General features: G+C 39.8%; 1 protein-coding gene across 1 annotated transcript in view; it reads left to right on the forward strand.

Moving 5' to 3' along the window:
* lrfn2b (leucine rich repeat and fibronectin type III domain containing 2b) overlaps positions 1-19,690 on the forward strand; it is a 188,413-nt gene that overhangs the window by 63,099 nt on the left and 105,624 nt on the right. The window contains exon 2 of the mRNA XM_034150575.1: positions 2,611-2,675. The gene's annotated coding sequence lies outside the window, so the exon portion shown is untranslated. The remainder of the gene's footprint in view (positions 1-2,610; positions 2,676-19,690) is intronic.

The following is a 19,690-nucleotide window of genomic DNA, read 5'->3' on the forward strand; positions in this document are numbered from 1 at the left end:
AAAAGTGTATATTCAAAGTAGTGAAGTATTCCATGGTCTTTTCTGTTCAGATTGCCTTAGCAGCGGTAAAGATGAGATCAAAGCTACGTCACTGCCTGGCCAAGTGACAGCCCACCCACTTTCTGATGAAAACAAAGAATCAGCACCAAGCAGAAAAGATTATAATGCCTAAGAGCTGCATTGTGTTTTGCACGTCAAACAAAACTAGTAGTAAATATATATAATGCATTCAAATATATATATAACACTAACAAGCCAAGGAAATACCAGTTTCAGTGTTAGCCTGCTGCCTGCCACTTTCCACCGGCACACTGACATCGACCCTCTAATGATTTACATTAAACCATAAATCAACGCTGATCATCAGTGAAGTTATGAAACTGTTCCGGTGATGACGTATAGTTACCTTCTTTCAAAGTATAAACAGAGAATTGAGATCCATAGACATGAACAACAGATTTTCTTTTCATTTGTGGAATTTGTTTGAATATTTCCTGATCATTTTGCTGATCATTTTTGTGGTTTTGCAAGTCTTTTTGGCATTTGTGAAAGGTGTTTTGCATTTACACAATTCACATTTACAAACGGATTATATTGAAAAAAATCTACATTCATAAAAAAGATACATCTCTTTAAAAGACACCGCTTCACATTCAGAGTATGTTATTGCGTATTCACTGCATGATTACATTGTCTGTTTTCCCAGACAGTTCAGGGATTCAAAGCCACCTCATCACCATTGCATCTACTTGGTAGCCTTAACCAATATGACATCTCTTTCTTCTAAAACAATGATTGTTTATTTTATTACAACATTTCAGCAGGGCTGTGGGGAAACTGTTTGTTGTAGCCATAAAGTCTGAGCATAAACAATTAGATGACTTTTTTGGACATTTTATAGGTAATGAATTAGTTATATTAATTTAAATGTATTATAGACGTTACACCTTCAGCTATCGGATTAAACCAATCAGTTCGTCTGAGTTATATAAAACCAATTAATGTTTGTAGTGTAAATAGATTTTTCAGAGCAGCTCATTTGTTCAGCTTTGACTCACTGTTGTATTTCTGAGAGCGTACACATCAGCTGACATTTTAACTGCTATTATCTCGTACTGATTAACAGAGTGCAACTGTTATCTGTGATTACACTTAAACAGACACTTCAGCTTATCCACTGCTTACTGATCACACTTCAATTACATCTCAATTCTTTCTGTCGCTTTACTTTCCATGTTTCCTTCTCATAATGTGCTCATTAAGGCCCTGTGTGGGGCCTTTTCTGGGAGAACGGTGCGCAGAACCAGCCGCACAGAGTTTTTCTCATGTGGTTTCATAAAAAAAACATTCCCAGTACTTTACAATTGGAGTGAGGGTTTTCTTGGAGAAAAAAATATTATTTTACAGACATATTAATCTGCCTTTTCAGGCCTGAAGCTGGTCTTTCACCAACAAAAGGAACCCCCCCCCCCTCTCTTTCCAGTCACATTTAAAACAGACAGCCCGACTTCCTAATTCAATCTGGCCAATCAGGTCATGAATGAGAGTGAACAGTTAAACAAAGTTCTAAATCAAATCATTATTTTATTTCCAAAAATATTGTACCTTCAAAAAATAAACAATATCTGCACAAAACTGATAGTTTTTAAGTTAATTGGCAAACATTACATCACACATTATCCAACCAATAACATCCAAGACTCCACCCACTCATACAGCTCATATAAGGAGGACTTAAGAGGCATGCTCCTCCTTTGAGCACTGGCACAAGATGGCTTCCAGAACAGAAACACAGAACATGGGGATTCTTATCATGATTGTGTGTCTTTAAGACATATTTTCAGGAAGTACAATTATTTTAAATGCATGGTATATGCATTTGCCTGTGTACATTGGTATTAGAAACCTTAAATGAAATAAATACAATTCTGATGAAAATGGTTGGTGAGGGAGTTTGTGCCTCCTCACAGCCCCCTTGCTTTTATTATCTATTTGTGCTAGTTCTTGTGACATCGTTTTTTCACAATAAACACCAATTGGAAGAAACTTCCTCTCAAACTGATGGAGATAAAAGTACAACACTCACCTTCAGCCAATAATCAGGGTCCATTGACAATACGCTCAAACAAATGTGCTTTTCACTCTTTGTTATGACCATTTCTGTCTGAAAAACATGACAGACATCACAAGGTTTTCCTCCATTTATCTACCATTACTTCACCAAGTAGAGATATTTTTTACTTGAGTTGCTCTGAGCAGACACATAAAAAAGCAGGAGCGCTCAGAACAAATATTTGTTTCTCAAGGCGACAGCATGGGATGGCATTTGGTCTGTCTTCATTGTAGGCAATTCAATAAAGGATGTTGCAGCTCAGAAAAAGGCCCTGCATCTGGACACACCAAGGCACTAACTGATATGCAATCTACATTATTGAAAACTAAATGAAAATGAAGGGCTCATAACACATTTTTTAACTGAAAAATAATGTTTTAAGTGTTCAAAACTACAATTATGTACAATGGGTAACACACATTCTTGGCAAAGTGAAGCTTTTTTTGTGAAACTGGACTTATTTAAATACTGATCTTAATGTTTTTCTGTTTACACAGATGGCCTTGGATTCTGTTTCTGTTGTAAAGCTGTGTCCATGCAATCACATCTCCCCAGTTAACAGGTAAGTGAAAAGTTGTAACAGCTGATGTTGGCAAAACTTTGTAGAAAAAAATACCTTCATTTCAATGCTAACCTGCTCATCATTATGAGAACACAAATCAAAAGTGCTTAAGTAGAAGTTGGAATATTCTAAGTCGATCATTACTTTCCTGGATGAGATTTGAGTTTGCATGTTGCAGAACTTCAAAGTGCTTTTAATTCTGTTAACACTTCAACACTTCCACGTGTTAGGACTTATGAGATAAACCCTAATGCTCCACAGAGTGCTGGATTTGAGAGCTTAGGTTTTAAGGAGGATGAGTTCTACCACAACTCTGGACTCAAGGCTTTCCAGGTGATGTTTTGGGTCTGTGAAGAGCTGCATGACTCAGTGAGAGCAGAACGCTTCAGACGTGTGCAAGCAGTAGCCGTCTAATCCACTGATGGGCAGTGTGTATGAGGCTTAAGCCGGACCTGATGAGGAGAGGCTCTTACAGACCGAGACCACCATGATCTAAGTCGGCAGCCGGCGCGGCGGCGGATTGAGGTCACGTCAGCCTAACCACAGCAAACAAAACGTAATGCAATTGGCTGCGCTTGTTTTACGCTTTTCTGGTGACTGGACATTTTGCGAGTTCGGGTGAGGAAGCTTAGAGAAAAATCTCACTTCTTCTTCTCTTCCCACTTGACAGTTCCAGCATTTGTTGCTAGAAACATGTCAAATAATAAATAACTCACAATGTGATTTCCAAACCATCTTTTGGAAGATTTCTGTCAACAAACATGAATGGATATGACACGTTATGGGGGGAAGGATCATAAGCATAACCTAGCTTAAATGTGCATACACCCGCTAACACCCTGAACTAAACTTGACAAAACGTAGCTCTAACTAAATCAAAATCACACAGAAACCTTCTTAAAAATGCTTGACACGTTAAGGAATAATTACAACCACATTAAATGTGTTTATTCATCAACAACAATTTGGAAATTAATTGAAAGGAATACTGCTAATCAGCAGGCATGTCAGCGGAGACAAAAGCAATCAATCTCAGGATCATGGATTAAGACTATCTAGTAGATAACAGTTCAACACTTCATTCTTTTAAATAATAATGCGAACAAGTAATCTTCTTAGCATTTTAACCATTTAGTATGTCAAACATTTTAACTACATTACACAATTTCATAGTTTTATTCAATCTTTGTATGTATAATGCAAAATGTTATTTTGTAACTTTATTACATATTGTAATCACCATTCAATTAATCATCCTTCAACTTGTAATCAGGCTATTATTGTATCATATTTCAACCTGCCACAGATATGGGTATCATTTGTATGAATAAAGGACTATCTTTTCTTATCTTATCTTGTAGCATGAGGAAAGGGACGCAGAGCAGAGGAACAGGACATTTATATTTGTGACAGGGATATTTGGATGAGAGCCAGAGCTCCATCAGGACTTATTGAGCTGCTTTGTGTTGTTTATCCTCTCAGAAGAGCCGCGGTGCAGGTTCCCTTTTCATCTGACAGCTTTCAGAGCTGAGTAGAGGAGGATGCGCTGAGAGCTGTCAGTGTGTCAGCCGAGCCCCCAGAACTCATCCTGTGACGCTCCACAAGTTATCAATACATTATTTATACTCTCTTTCACAAAGCTTTTCTTGGCCAAGTGTCATGAGGTGTTGACAGCTAACGTAGAGATTGAAGATCTCATTTAGATGGAAAACGCCAACCTTATGTTATCACTGAATGTGTCATTAATGATTTATTTATGATCTGAGAGTTTGCATTATTTTAAATTAATAGTTTCTTATATAACAAGTCATTCAGAAGCACTTTTTTTATTTATTTACACAGGTTACAACACTCACACACAAGCTTGAAATCCATCCATACAGTACATGAAGAACTGAATCCTCCCATCCCCTATTTCATTTGTTCAACTAACTTGGATTTTGAAACTTTTGTATCGACCACCCCCCCCCCCCCCCCCCCCCCCCCCCCTCCCCCTCCCCCCTCCCCCCTCCCTTGTTACAAGTCTGAGCTACAGGTATGTTAGCAACACTCTGCTATTGTACTGAAGAACTGTAATATAAGTGCAGGTGATATTAGCCAAATGTTGAGTTATTGAGCAGTTGATTCAACCCACTCATCTTTTGTATCCTATCGACAGGCCAGGCTGATTTTTTATGGTACATCGAACATTCTTTGGGAACAAATATCATTTCCATAGTCTTGTTTTGCAGTTGTTGACAAATCTCGATGCTAGAAATGGACATGTTGTTGTTCTTGAGAGCACCTTCTGACGGCATTGAGGTCACCTTTCTGCAACAATACACACTAAAAGTAAATGTGGATGTGTTGGTCTCTGTAAACACAATAGAGGACTCTGAGAGCTGCAAAGAGCATTTAGTTATCTTCAAAGCAGCAGATTATTACTTTGAGAGGATTACATAAAAAAGCTTTCTTTAGAGAAAGGCTTCACTCTGATCAGGATTCCATCCTAAGTCGATATTACATTACATCTCATTCAGCTGGGGCTTTTATCCAAAGAGACTTACAATAAGTGCAATGAACCATGAATATACAAACTTAAAGCAGCAAGAAAACTGCATTTACATCTGTTTCAAATAAGTATTGGAAGTGCTGGTGCATTAGTTTCATTGACCTAAATCTATTAAATACTACAACTTAGGTTAGGTTTATTGGCCAAAGTGCAGTGGAAACAGGCGCCTTTTCAATCTCAATGTGTTTGTTTGTAGCCTTTATTTATCCAGGTGAAATCTCATTGAGATCATCGATCTCTTTTTCAAGGGAGACCTGCAGAAGATGGAAGATGTGAAGACTTCCTGCTGTTCATTGAAAGCTTGTTTCACCACGTAAGAGCAACAAGTATTAGTTGTGTACTTTACTGTTTCTATAAAGAGCTCCTAACCTCTTTCATTGCTCTCATCGTGCCTGATGCGCTCCAGCTCTGTGGCAGTGGGGTGTCACCAACCCAGAGCCTCATTTAAAGCACACTTCCTGTATAACTACTTCCCCTTAAGGTGGGAAAAACCCAGCCCCCAGGAAGTGAAATAAATGTTCATAGTCGCCAAATGGTAGTACTACACTCAGTGTCCGTCCACAATGTCCCACAAATACTTGTTCCTATTGACTTACATTGGGAAAGATACGTCTGTAAATCAGGGTATGTTTTGGGCTCAAAGATGTCAAATGAGCTTAAAGGCGAATCACAAGTTCTTATTCCTCTGAGTCAAGACTGGACGTGATGTCATTTGTTTGAATCATTTGGATGTTCTTTTAGAGCTGCAGATGTTGATGCTGTACTTCTTGGGAATTTGGAGATTTGAAAGAACTATAAAGTTAACATTGTACAATTGCAGATAACAAATTGTGTGCATTTTAGGGGGGTTACGGAAAAAAGATGTGTCAACATATTTTACACGACTAATATTTGCTTTAAATTTGTTTTTTTTGGCAGTGTAGACTGTAGAGGATGATTCTAGTATTGAAACATAATGTGATTAATGTTGTCTACCAGTGTTACAAGTTGTTATGTGAGCTAGATTTAGTTTTGGACTTCTATTTTTTTATATTTGTAAAGCGTTTTTGAGCACTTGTCAAAGCGCTTGATAAATAAAATATATTATTTTTATTATAATACTGCCACAGATTGGAGGCACCAAAAAGGCAAGTGCACATGTTACATTAAATTAAAGTCAGCGTTTCAGTTTATTCAGTGTAGGCATTCATAGGAATGAACAGGACACCGCCTCCACGCTGTGTCTGCTTCTCTGTATGCATCCATAAGGAAAACAGATACTGTATATTTAACATCAACCCATTTCTGTTGCAATCCCACAGCACAGCAGGCACGTCAGGATGCTGCATGGAGCCAAACACTCTCATTGTTACATTGTACTCATACCGCTGATTTACTGCCTTGCATTGTAAAAAATGACCGCGATATATCAAGTAGAAGGAGAGGGGATGGTAATAGGATTATTGATCAATACTTATGATTCAATTACTCGAGCAAGTTGTACATTTTATGGCTTTCAAAGCGTGCTGTGTCGAACAGTGACAGGGCCAAAAGGATACACATGGTGATCTACCGGCTTATTAAACATTCTCCATTTCAATGCTTGCCTCTATGGAGAAAATGTTATACATTGTTCATGTTAACTACAGTTTGATGTTATACAAGAGGTGGGCAGAAGGCAGAACTGGTGGGATCTCTCTGCAACGAGATAATCCTCTTCCTGGTTGTTGTGCGAGGGTAGTATACATTTTAAGATTAAGTGCTTTTTTGGCTTTGAAGCAGTAAAGCCACAGGGAAACTACAGTATACAAACATTGAATGTGAGTTTTGTTTAGGACATTATTCCAAAATGGTAAGCCTCACTGCTAGCCCCATATTCGCAGGATATATAGAAACCCCAACAGTCTGTATTACTTACTTTAGAGGTAATCATTTACAATGTACCATCTTTCAGTGGTGTAGCTGTTACAGGAAGTGTGGGATTTTGCACCTTTGACATAGACCTAAAAGAAAATGATATTAGCACCCTAAAGGAGACATCATAATGCTGCACATTCTACAGTTTTTAAAACCATCATGATATACTGAACTGCAATACTAGGTGATAAACAGCCTGATTTCTTTATTATGTTCTCACCTGAGTATTTATTCTTCAATTAGTTCAAGCCAATTTCTGTGTGTTCTAACCAATTGGATGTGATCGACATACTTAGAGCAGCCCCTTCATTTCCAGTGCTCTGTAGCAGTTTTGGATTCTTTCAGCAGTTAACTATATATATTAAAAAAACAAAACATTAAGATAACACAGACCTGTCCTGAAGAAAGCTGCCTTTGACTTAAGCAGTGTCTGCTTTACAATTGTGTCCACACCCTTTGCCATAGTTGTGGTTATTGTGCCACCATGTTTCAGGCCCTGGTGCAGGAAGATTATGTCCCCTTTCTTTATCCCACCTACAAGGCTCCGTTTCTTTTCAAGCGGAGACGCAGCTGTTTAATCAGCACAACGGCAGAATTATTAATAAGGAAGTGTTGGTGGGAGACCAGAGGTCTGTAACCAGGCTGCTCTTTTAAGAAAAGGAAAGGCCTTGTGCTTCTTTCAGCTTTCTTTTGTATGTCTTGTTGCTGTTGCTGTGCAGATAATGTGCTCCCATTCTGGCTTCACTCTGATGATTAGCACTGGCAGTACTACAATGTTCAAAGACTGAACAGTGGGGGACCGTTCAAGGGCGGCTAATGCATTTGTTTGCCGTTCATATTCCTGAGAGGGAAGTGTGTTTAGCATAAGAACACAACAGGAAACATGGCGTCTTGTGATGAGCGTCCGGCCTGATGGAGCTGCAGAGAGATGTGAAGGTCCTCAGTGCTGCTGTGGGGGGGTCTTCTCCTCAGACTGCAGCTGGGTGCTGATATAACCAGTTTCCCCGTGCTGCGTACTGTACCTGCCTTCACTCTCAGCTCTCATATGAAAGACAGTGTCAACAGTGTGTAGGTCAGCACCTTTGAAATCACTCTTTGATCTTATTCACCAATGTGGGCTTAAAAAAGCGTTGCTCTTCTGATTTCCAAAGGATTCTGATTACAAAGGCACTATTTTTCTTGCTCTCTTTAATAATTCACATGGTATTTGCATGTACTTACTGGTAGACATGTGCCTTTTCTGTACTTCTGGTCTATAGAAGTGAAAAAGAAAAGAAAAAAAAGCAGCATAGGAATAGGAGGAAGGTGGGGCCCAACGTCTGTATAACGAGTTATTTTGTAGCTAAGTAGGCAGCCATTTTAAGGATTCTTCTTCATCCTGTAGCATATTTGGAATGCAGAGTTAAAAATGACAACTAAAATGGCAACGGGACAAAATAATCCACTTTAAATGTATCAAAATTGAAGCTGGCACCATTCTGGCCTCACAAATTAGCCAGTGATGTGATATGCATGGCTGGTTGTCAAACGACTGTGTTAGGTGAGTTAACTGCTACATTACCAAGCTTGCCAAGCATTGAAATGCTCATAATGTATTAGTCAATAAGATAAAATAAGATTAGATAAGATAAGAATGTATTTATCCCGAAGGAAATTATTGTGCCAGAGTTACAAAAATACAATAAACACAGCATCATAATAATAAAACTGTACACTAACAGTGCAGTAAAATCTTAAATCACAATAAATGTGCTCCAAGCCGACTGCCAGTTAACTGTTAGCCTACTAAACAAGATAGCTAGTGTGGTCACTAAAAATAGTGTATTTAACATAAGTATGTATACAATGTTACATAAGACCATAATGTATTTAAAGTAAAGCTTGACACAATATATTCCCATAGACTTGTTGCCTATGTGTGAAGACACATCTAGAGTTCATTGAACAAAAGTAAATACTTTCATTCAAAAACCTTCTGTTTTAAATGTGGCCGAGCAAATATACCCATTACTCTTCACTAATAATGTCACTCTTACACATTCATCTCAACATGATTGTCTTCTTCTGGTCTCAATTATTAAGATATTTTTTAGCCAGATTATTATTAAAGGTGAACACTTCACCGTCTGACTCAAAATTACATTACATTACATCACATGTCATTTGTTAGACGCTTTTATCCAAAGCGACTTACATACATTGAGTACTGTGGACAATCCCCACAGGAGCAATTTGGGGTGAAGTGTCTTGCCCAGGGACACAACGACATGCTGACTGCAGTGGAACTCAAACTCGCTACCCCCTGATTCGAAGTCCATCACACTATCCACTGAGCCACAGCCTCCCCTTAAAATTCTGACGCTTACACTGTACAGATTATTTATGTCTATATATTTCAAGTTATCTTTGCATCTTATTTTCTTCAAACAAGTGACTAATAAAAAGTGAAATAATGCACAGCAGTGAACATATTTAAACTTCCAATGTGAACCAACTTTCTTCAAGTATTTATAAAACTTTATTTTATTATTTTAGAGACACTGGCCTGCTTTTTCTCACTTGTTTCATACGATCAATTCTAGCATATTGTATTTTTCCTGGTTGATTATTGACAGGTTAAACCAGACAAAATGTGTGCCGATTTTGTCAATCATTAAGTCTTCAGTAATGCAATACAACAGGAGAACATACAGGGTATGGTCGTATTATATCTGTGATAATACATTCAACTTTTAATGAAAACATCCCTTGGATTAGTTAATTTACGCCAAGGTCAAGATGTTGTATCTTGCTAACTGCTGAGAGCTTTTCTAGGACATTTATGCTCACTAATGCCACTGACATTAAAATAACTCTCCAATGGCCCTGTCTGTTATTTAAGATGCAGACGTTCAATCTTATACTCTGCCAGGTGATCAAAAACAGATGTACAGACTCCAAAATATATATGTTAATTGTTTAATTGCAAGGTTATTAGAATGCTTTAGCATCGGTCCGTATTTCAGAGACAGTGATTAAGATTCAGCAGCAGCAGGAGAAAAACAAGATGTTGCAGAATCATTGCTTAGAGGAGATTGTGCTGCTTGAGCAGGTGTGTCCCGGGGGAAATGTACCATACGTCTTCATAAGCATCACCGGCGCTTCCAGTCTCTATCTGCCGCTGCAAATTTAACTGAATAAACAACACTGTCCAAGTTATTCATTGCAGACAAAACCCTGACTTTTCTCCAGAGCAGCTGTGGATTAGACTCACAAATCTTGTTGTGTAACGCTTTTGCTTTGCTTGCACTCACTGCACCCAAGTTTGAGAAATCCAAAATTCTTCCAAATGTATCAGAAATAATGTCAATGTCAAGTAGACATGATACTTGGTAAATTGATTGGATTGAAATCGGATCTGTCTATACTATATATGCAGCCGATTGTGTTTAGTTAAGTTTGGTTTCATGACCTTTCAGCATTTTCACAGGTTCAAAAATCAAATTGTCACTGAAACCATGAAGTATTTTGCTGTAACCAGGTCACATATAGGCTGAAATTGTTCCCAGGACACTGTTTAAAATAGTGAGATGTAGGCCCCTTATTTTAAAATGCAATTATATAAGATAAAACTAATATTCACTGACCTGACTCATATAACCTGGCTCTGCTATATCTCTCAGTTTGTTAAAGTTCCTTGTCTGACCGACTGTGAGCCCCTACCTGGGGGGGGGGGGGGGGGGGCAGCCACTAAAGTTGGACTTAAGCAGCTTACTGGCAGAGTCAAGACACAGATGTGAGTCTCTTTATGCTAAAGTGCACAATCTGAGAGTGCAGAGAGACTCTGTACCCTGAGTACCTCAGGTCAAGTATGAATTTAGAAGCTGCTTCTCCTTCACAGCCTTTGGCCCAGTCAGGAAACGGTGTTAAAAAATGGTGTATCCTGAAGCAATGTATGCACCTAGACTGTGTGAAGGAAACCGGCTTAGAGTCTCATACACTGCATTACAGTTGTGTATCACTGGGCTCAGCCACATCATGACGTTGCGGTTAATGTCGCTGCGATGCAAGTGGGAACATATTGCCTTACTATTAAGGTCCACTGATACATGTTGCTCCAAAAATATACATTGTTATTGGTTTTAATTGACTGAATTGAATGATGTTTGGCAACATAGCGTTGTCAACAGAGGATTGCAACCGAGCACCCGCTTTGAAAAGGCCTAAAACCACCTTGGTGGAAAAGGGTAATCTGACACACCTTTATTTTCATAGCATCTATTGGGCTTCTGTACTATTCATCCTTTTTTTTTCATTCACTTAAAAGCATTGTTAAATTAATCCGAATTATTAACCAGAGCTGTAGATGTTTGATTTTGTTGTTAGCTAATGATTCCGGCCTTAAGGGCTTTATGTGTCTCAAAATGGAGACAAACATGAACATGTCCGTAGTAAATTTGGAAATGAGTCTGCTCTCTGATACATTTGGGCTGCAAATGCATGTTTTGGGACGGCCTCCTGGGATTTAGCTTTGTATTTAATGTCAGGATAGACTGAATCACAAAGGAGTGCTTCAGTCTGACTTTATTCAATCGTGGGACCCTGTTCCTCTGATTTGATGGAAACAATTCATATCCACTGTTCAGGACATGTTGGGGTCGGAGATGATGGTGTTGGACAGCCTCACTATGTTGTTATGGTGATTCATAGAGTCTCTTACAGAGTTGACCTACAATCTTTGAGCAGTGTTTAGCTGGTGGAGCAGTTTTATTTCAAAGCTGTAGACAAACACTTGTACCATGCAGTTAGTTGGTCTCAAATATACTTTAACACAACATTAAGCAAGAGCTCATTACTCCCTCCAAAGTCTCAAGAGATACATTTGAAAGCGTTTAGAATTTTAGATGTTTACCTGCAATTGTCCTACAGATATTTTGGGACACTCCAGTTGAATATGTTTTTTGCCAGCAAATGCACATTTGCTCGACTATTTTCATACGTGTTAAAGTAAATGGACAACAAATATTATGAGTACAAATGAGGCCAAGAAAGATGAGAAGGGAATGTGACAACTTGTGTGTGAGCTGTCGTATTTGATTCGAAGGCAGTATAAGTCTACTTGTAGGCAGCGTTCTTGGAGGAGGTCTGGATAACAAGTGCAAGTATGACATTGGTGTAATGGGAGCTTATCGCTGAAGGAGGTGAGTGCGTGTGAAAGACCGCTAGCTCTCCTTGAGTTTCACAGATTGTGATATCAGCAGTGGGAGGCAGATACGGTGTTTGTCCAAGGTAATAGTGTTGGCTCTGCCCCAAGGGAAGGATTGCGTATCGCAGTAATGAATTGCAACGGAGACAACCCTGTGGGGCCCGCTGCCTCATGTGAGCACACATAATGGATATGTATTGTGTTTCCTTTAGGCATGTGGACTGACTAATTGGCAGATGGATAGCTAATTCTAGCTCTAGAGCATTTGAGACCAACTGCTGCACAGGCCTATCTGCTGCAGTCCGGTTCATCCTGCTTTGGCGGTGTCACATGAGTTTATCATATCTATTTGTTTTCCCTACAGGGGACAGCATGACCCTAAAAAAGTACGATACCCTTATAAAAACACAAAGAAAAGTTCCAAAGTTCTAGACTGCATGGGAGGAGATAACCAAGAGTATCAGTCCCGTCAAGGAAAATGCAAATACGTGATATGAGGCTTTTTACTTTTTTTAATGCAGTAGTTCTCTCTCATACTGTAGGTGGGAATACACTGAAAAAACTGAATTGATGTCAACAAATTCACGTAACTGTATTAGGTTAGATAAAAGCAATATTATTCTTTAAACTTAAAGGGCCCATGTCATGGCCATTTCCACTGATCATAATTACATTGTTGAGGTATACTAAAATAGATTTATACTGTGCAATTTTCCAAACTCACATTGGTTTCGCATACAGCATCTCTGTCAAGCATGTGTATTCAGCAGTATTCACTTTCTCCACTAAACGACTCGTTGGAGCTCTTGCCCCCCCCTCCCTGTGAGCCTAGTGTGCTCCGATTGGTCAGCTCGGCCACTCGTTCTGATTAGTCAACCACCAGAGAGGCTGCGCCCATGTCTAACAGTGCTTTTCCCGGCTGCTCTCAGCATAACATCAGTCTTATCATGGCGTCGGTACAGCCGTATATTTTATATACATATATATTTTTAACTGTTGTTATAGAAGAGTGTGACGGCCCCAGGGCCTTTGTCTTACGATGGGGTGGAGCTGAAGAGGCTGCCCGGAGTCACACGACGGCCCCAGTCTCTCTCCAAAGCGGCTGCAGGAAGACTAACTCTGCGATCCTCTCAACCACCTATCTCTGCATTTACCACAATAAATGTGCCGTGGTTTTGTAAACTCGTGTATGTCTCCTTGTCTTTCCGTTGTGGCCTACCAGCCGCTCATAACAAAGAGTAAGTTATTTTTACCCGTTATAAACTACTACTGTTTGATGAGAAATCAAATCATGGTTTGCTATATATGAATTCAGGGAAGAAAGGATAGGCCTACTAAGTATTTCCATTAAACTTTATTTTTAGAAATGTACAAAATGAACATAAATATACATATATACACACGGTATATCATCCATTCCTCCTCCTCGCATCTTGCCTGTGCACAGTCGGTGCGGTGCCTTTTAGCACGAGGCCTCAGTAGTAGTAGAAGTCCCTTCCCCGTCATGGATTGTCCGCCAGGATCTGGCTGGACGAAATCAAATGCAAATCACAAAATATTAGAGAAACTTAGTTGTTTTAGATTCGTTAGTAGTAGTTGTGTAATGAACAGCTTGCCTGCTAATATGCTAACCTAGCTTTGTTTACCTTGGTAGCTAACACGATATGAACGTTAGCTTGGAGGAAAGGCAACTATAATGCAGTGTAATAAAACTACTATGAACAAAAGCTAGTGGTTCATATTAGGCTAGCAATAACATGTTTATAATTGCAATCGTATACGGGTATTCTGCTACCATACAATGTAACTTGCATGAATACATTGTTTTGCGCTAGCATACAGCTAGCCTCGTTAGCTACATGCAGTATATGTACTGTCACAATGCACGGTAAATCACCCGGAGTATACTGTATGAGTATTCCGTGTGTGTGACTGCAGACATTCTCCTGCCATGACAAACATGTATGCAAGGCCATCTGCTGATATTAGAGTTGATATATGGAAACTCTAGCAACTTAGTTAGCACAGTTAGCACTGTGTCAATGGCTTAGCAGTCCAACACAGTTTACACATGTAAACAGTCTTGTTTGATAAATACACAAATAACAATGCAAACTTACAGGTTGTATACCCAGATCTTCCCCTGCTCCAAACGGTCCAAACAAGCTGTGCATATCCGGCCTCAAACTGGGCAATGTTTTGGAAGCTTTCGTCTGTGAAATGCCGGTTCTTCGAACCTCTGGAGGAGGAACACGCCGCTGCTGGTGTGGCCATAGCTCTTCGGGATTGGTCCATTTCGTTCCGGGTACCGCATGACATCAGGCGGTACCCGGAAGAATCAAATGGGCAGTGACGTATCTCCAACGAGGCGTTTTGGGGAGGTATTTTCTGTGTTAGAGTTTTACTCGCTACAGGGTGTACTTTGAGGGTTTTGACTCTGCACACCGTTTACATGCATAAAAACCTTCATAACACACAAGGGGACGGGTAATAACCGGAAAAGCATGACATGGGAGCTTTAATATTAGTTGCAAAAGGCTGTGTCACAACCACACAGCAACAGATTATTTTAGAAATTGCACAATAGGGAGAAACTAGTTTTCCCAAATTAAAAATGTTAGGGTGAAACTTAGCTTTCTGTGGTGAATAGAAGGTTTGTGTTTGAACACACTCAATCCGACCTGTAATTTAAAATGTTGTAGAATAAAAAGGGTTTATTATTAACAAATCAATAATCATTTTTTTATTCAACGCCACTATTAACATATTCATGTTGATGTCTGCCAAATCAACTTGAATACACATTGTTTTATAATAAACCTAAACTTTAGTTCAGTTACAAACTCTTCCACCAGAATCACCGAAGAAGAGACGCGCACCTTCTCCCCCGTCTTCATCACCATGCCTACCACAATAATCCGGACTAAAACATCCTCCCCCCCTTCAAGAAAGCATCTACAGTCTCCGAAGCCTTATAAGGATGTGTGTGTACAAAACGCAGAAAACTCTAACTGATATGTGCTGGGTCCAGGCTCAAGGGCGTATGGCACTCTCAACTCTTTCCAGGACAAGCCGGGGCCCTGCCTGCCTGTAGCTTTGCCAATATCTGTGTTGATAGGTAATAGATAGAGAGCGGTGAATCAGTTTAGAAACAGGAAGCGCTCAAACATTTGAGTGAGTACAGTACAGAGGGGCTAAAGAACTGTTTTGTGTTCTTGATAACTATGGACTGACTCAGCATGTGACGGAGCCCACGCACAATAAGGGGCACACTCTGGACTTAATGATCTCAAAGGGTCTGAATATCTCAAAGGTTGTGGTGACTGATGTTGCACTCTTTGAAAATGTTCAAAAAGAGGTAACCACAAAGCGATATTTAACTGAAAATACTAGGGAAATGTTTACTCAGAATCTTTCTTCCACACTTGCCCCTGCTAACATCTCAGTAAATGAGCTAGTAGATCATTTTAATTCAACAATAAAAAATGTTATAGATGCCATTGCTCCAACTAAGGTAAAGGAAGTGTCTGGCGAGAAAATATCTCCATGGAGAAAGGCCATGACCGTGAGAACAGAAAAAAGAGAGTGTCGAAAAGCTGAACGCTGGTTGCGAAAAACAAATCTCCAGGTTCACTTTGAAATCTATAAAGAGAGACTTGGCCTTTATAATTTGGAATTGAAAAATGCACGACAGTCTTTCTTCTCTGACATCATTACCAAAAACAAAAACAACGCACGTGCCTTGTTTGCTACCGTTGACAGACTAACTAACCCCCAGTGTCAGTAGCCTCTGAATTTCTATCCACCAGGGCCTGCAATGACTTTGCCTCCTTCTTCACTGACAAAATTCAGAACATCAGACAATCAGTCAGTGCCTCTGCATCAGGTACAGACAATGTGTTGTCCACCTAATTTCAATTCAAACACCATGACACTATTCCATCAGATTAATGATAAAAACCTAGAGGACATTATACAACATCTGAAATCCTCCTCCTGCTGCCTTGATATTATTCCAACAGGATTTAAAAAAAAATGTTTTTCCTTGCATGGCCTCAGATCTACTTCATATAGTAAACAAGTCTCTTCACTCAGGTGTTTTTCCACAGGCCCTGGAAACTGCAGTCATTAAACCGCTCTTAAAAAAGCATAATCTAGATGCTTCAGTAATGAAGAATTACAGGCCCATATCAAACCTGCCATTTCTAGGTAAAATCATTGAAAAAGTTGTTTTTCAACAGTTGAGTAATTTCTTGCATTTAAATAACTGTTTCGATGTGTTCCAGTCAGGCTTTCGTCCAAACCACAGCACTGAACTTTCTCCAATTAAACAAAGATAAAACTGAGGTAATGGTTTTTGGAGCCAAGGCAGAACGTATAAAAGTTAGCGCTGAGCTTCAGTCTGCAATGTTCAAAACAACAGATAAAGCCAGAAATCTAGGTGGAGTCATGGACTCTGACCTGAGTTTCAACAGTCACATTAAAACAATTACTAAATCAGCCTACTATCACCTTAAGAATCTATCTAGGATTAAAAGACTAATGTCACAGCAGGATTTGGAAAAACTTGTCCATGCTTTTATCTTCAGTAGACTCGACTACTGTAATGGTGTCTTTACAGGTCTCACTAAAAAATATATTAGAAAGCTGCAGCTGATTCAGAACGCCGCTACTCAAGTCCTCACTGACACTAAGAAAGTGGATCACATCACTCCTGTTCTGAAGTCCTTACACTGGCTTCCTGTGTGTCAAAGAATAGATTTCAAAAATATTGCTGCTGGTTTATAAAGCATTGAATGGTTTAGGCCCAAAATACATTTCTGACCTTCTGCTAAATTATGAACCATCCAGAACTCTCAGGTCTTCAGGGACTGGTCAGCTTTCTGTCCCCAGAGTCAGAACTAAACATGGTAAAGCAGCGTTCAGTTATTATGCTCCAAATATCTGGAACAAACTACCAGAAATCTGCCGGTCCACTGCAACTATTACTACTTTTAAATCCAGGCTGAAGACTTTTCTTTTTGCCGCTGCTTTTAATTGAACTATTCATATCTTAAACTGCACTGTAATTTTTATTCATGTATTTTTTTTTCTTTTAATGTTTATTTTATTATTTTTGCTTTTTAATGACTGTTTTTAAATGCCATTTTCTTAATGTCTTTCATCTTTGTAAATCACTTTGAATTGCCTTGTGTTGAAAGGTGCTATATAAATAAACTTGCCTTGCCTTGCCTTCCTGGCTCAGGTTAAGGGACATGTGGAGTATGGTTTGAATTACCATAACATTTAGGAAAGTCATTGTTATTGGGAAAGTTGTTAGCCAGCAGGAAACTGTGGTCTATTGTGTTCAAGTTGACTGTATTTTAACTCCACCTACAGCAACCCCGTCCTGAAGGGAGCGGAGGAGAGGTGTAGTGTGGGAGAAATTAGGAAGGCTGAAGACAAATTACATTGTAAATACAAACTGCTTAAAACTGTAAATCAAGTGGGGCTCTGCTCAAATTCTGGTTGGCTATAATACGAGAGGAGACAATAGAAGTGTGTTGACACTGATCTATCATTTTAGATTGATCACTGCAGCGGAGGCGAAATAGAGATGTTGTGGTTGGTCATGGTTAACATTGTGGAAGATTTCCAACCCCTTAACCAATTAGAGGAAATACTTGATGAAAAGCCCACTTTGTCATCAAGACAGACTTTTAGTGGTATAGACGGCGTTTACTCAAACATGTCTTCATAGGCTGACTGGTATAAACAGCAGAGAAGTTCAACTAAAACAAACACAGACGACAGGTATATCCAAAGTATATCAGTTCCACCTTTTTGAAACAAAGTGAACAAACAAAAAGCGGCAGGTGTTTGGCAGCCTAGTGTTCAAACTATTTAATGCCATCTAGTGTAAAGGACTTGTCTCAGACACACAGCTGTGAGTCAGAGTGGATCCTGGGAAGACATTTAAAAATGCATGTTATGAAGAAACACCACTCTACACTTTATAGCTGCTATGAGGACAATAAAGAAAGCAAGCAACCAGGTACACAAAGCAATAACCGTCACATTTGCAATTTCTGTGAAGCCATTTCAATTAAGTGTAAAGAGAGAGTGGATATTTATAGCATGGCAGGCATCAGTGGAAAACAAATTGTGAAGATGGCAGGGAGATTACGTTTTTCAGCGTATAATACCAGAGTGGAAACAGCAGTTTAGTGTTAATCTGACTAACTGGCTGACCTGTTATCGGCCTGGATTAACCCAGCATTAAGACCCGGGAGAGTATAGCCTCATTTAACATTGGGGGGGTAGCATCCACTACACCAGGGGTCGGCAACCTTTTTGATATGAAGTGCCATTAAAAAAATTAATTGTTATCAGCGTGCCAACGATAGAGAATTATCAAGGGGGGGGGGGGGGTTGAGGAGCTTGACGCTCGTGAACTATCAACAGGAGGGCGGGGGGGCCTCGCTGCGGGGAAGCAGTGTGTGGAGTGGACCTGTCAGCACAACTTACATGATGCCGAATTTAACAAACACATTTAAATAATTGGTTTAAACGGCATAATAATAAGGACGATCGTCCGTTCTGTGATTCTCCAGAACACACATGTTATGATATTAGGGTCATGCAGAGTGAGATGAGATCGCTGTCCCTTTAAGAGAGAGAGAGAGAGAGAGGGGTGTGGCGTGTGCATGTGTGTGTGTGGATGATAGAGCGACAGTGGTGCAGTGCTGATCGTTTCACCACAGAGGAAAGCACAAATTGCAGTACCCATAAGGAGCTGTACAAATGCGGCAGTTTTTGCGTGGCTGTGTCTTTAGTTGAAAGCCCAGTGGCGATCTGCTCATCTCTCATCTAAATAATATGCTACAAAGGGGCGGACTGGCCATCTGTGTGTTGAACTTTCCTGTCGGCTCCCAGACCGTAGTCGAGGAGGGCAGAAGCAACAAGCTTCAGGTTCAATAACCCACTTTAGCTTAAATGACTGGAGAGAGGCGAGCTCTTCTTGGGAGGCCCTTGCATTTATTTAGCTGTTCTTCTGTTTCACAAAATACATCACAGACCTCTGTTTTTCTGCTGCCTCGTTTCACTTCCAGAAACATACACACGCTCCCTCACTGTCGGAAAGCGGCAGAAAGTCACCTGGAGTTAAACAGAGCGGGGCTGCGTTGCGTGCATGGCTTCCTTCTGCAGGTAACGGAGACACGCTCTGGCGGCGGTCTCGTTCAGGATCCGAAAATACAATTTAAATATTTTGCACACTTATTCCACTTATTCCTAGTGTGCCACTGGTTACGGTGCCCTGTGCCAATGCTGGCACGCGTGCCAGGGGTTGCCGACCCCTGCACTACACTATACCTTTGAACAGCAACACTGTTTAAAGGGGAA

This window comes from Trematomus bernacchii, unplaced genomic scaffold (genome assembly GCF_902827165.1).
Source record: "Trematomus bernacchii unplaced genomic scaffold, fTreBer1.1, whole genome shotgun sequence".
Classification (NCBI taxonomy): Eukaryota; Metazoa; Chordata; class Actinopteri; order Perciformes; family Nototheniidae; genus Trematomus; species Trematomus bernacchii.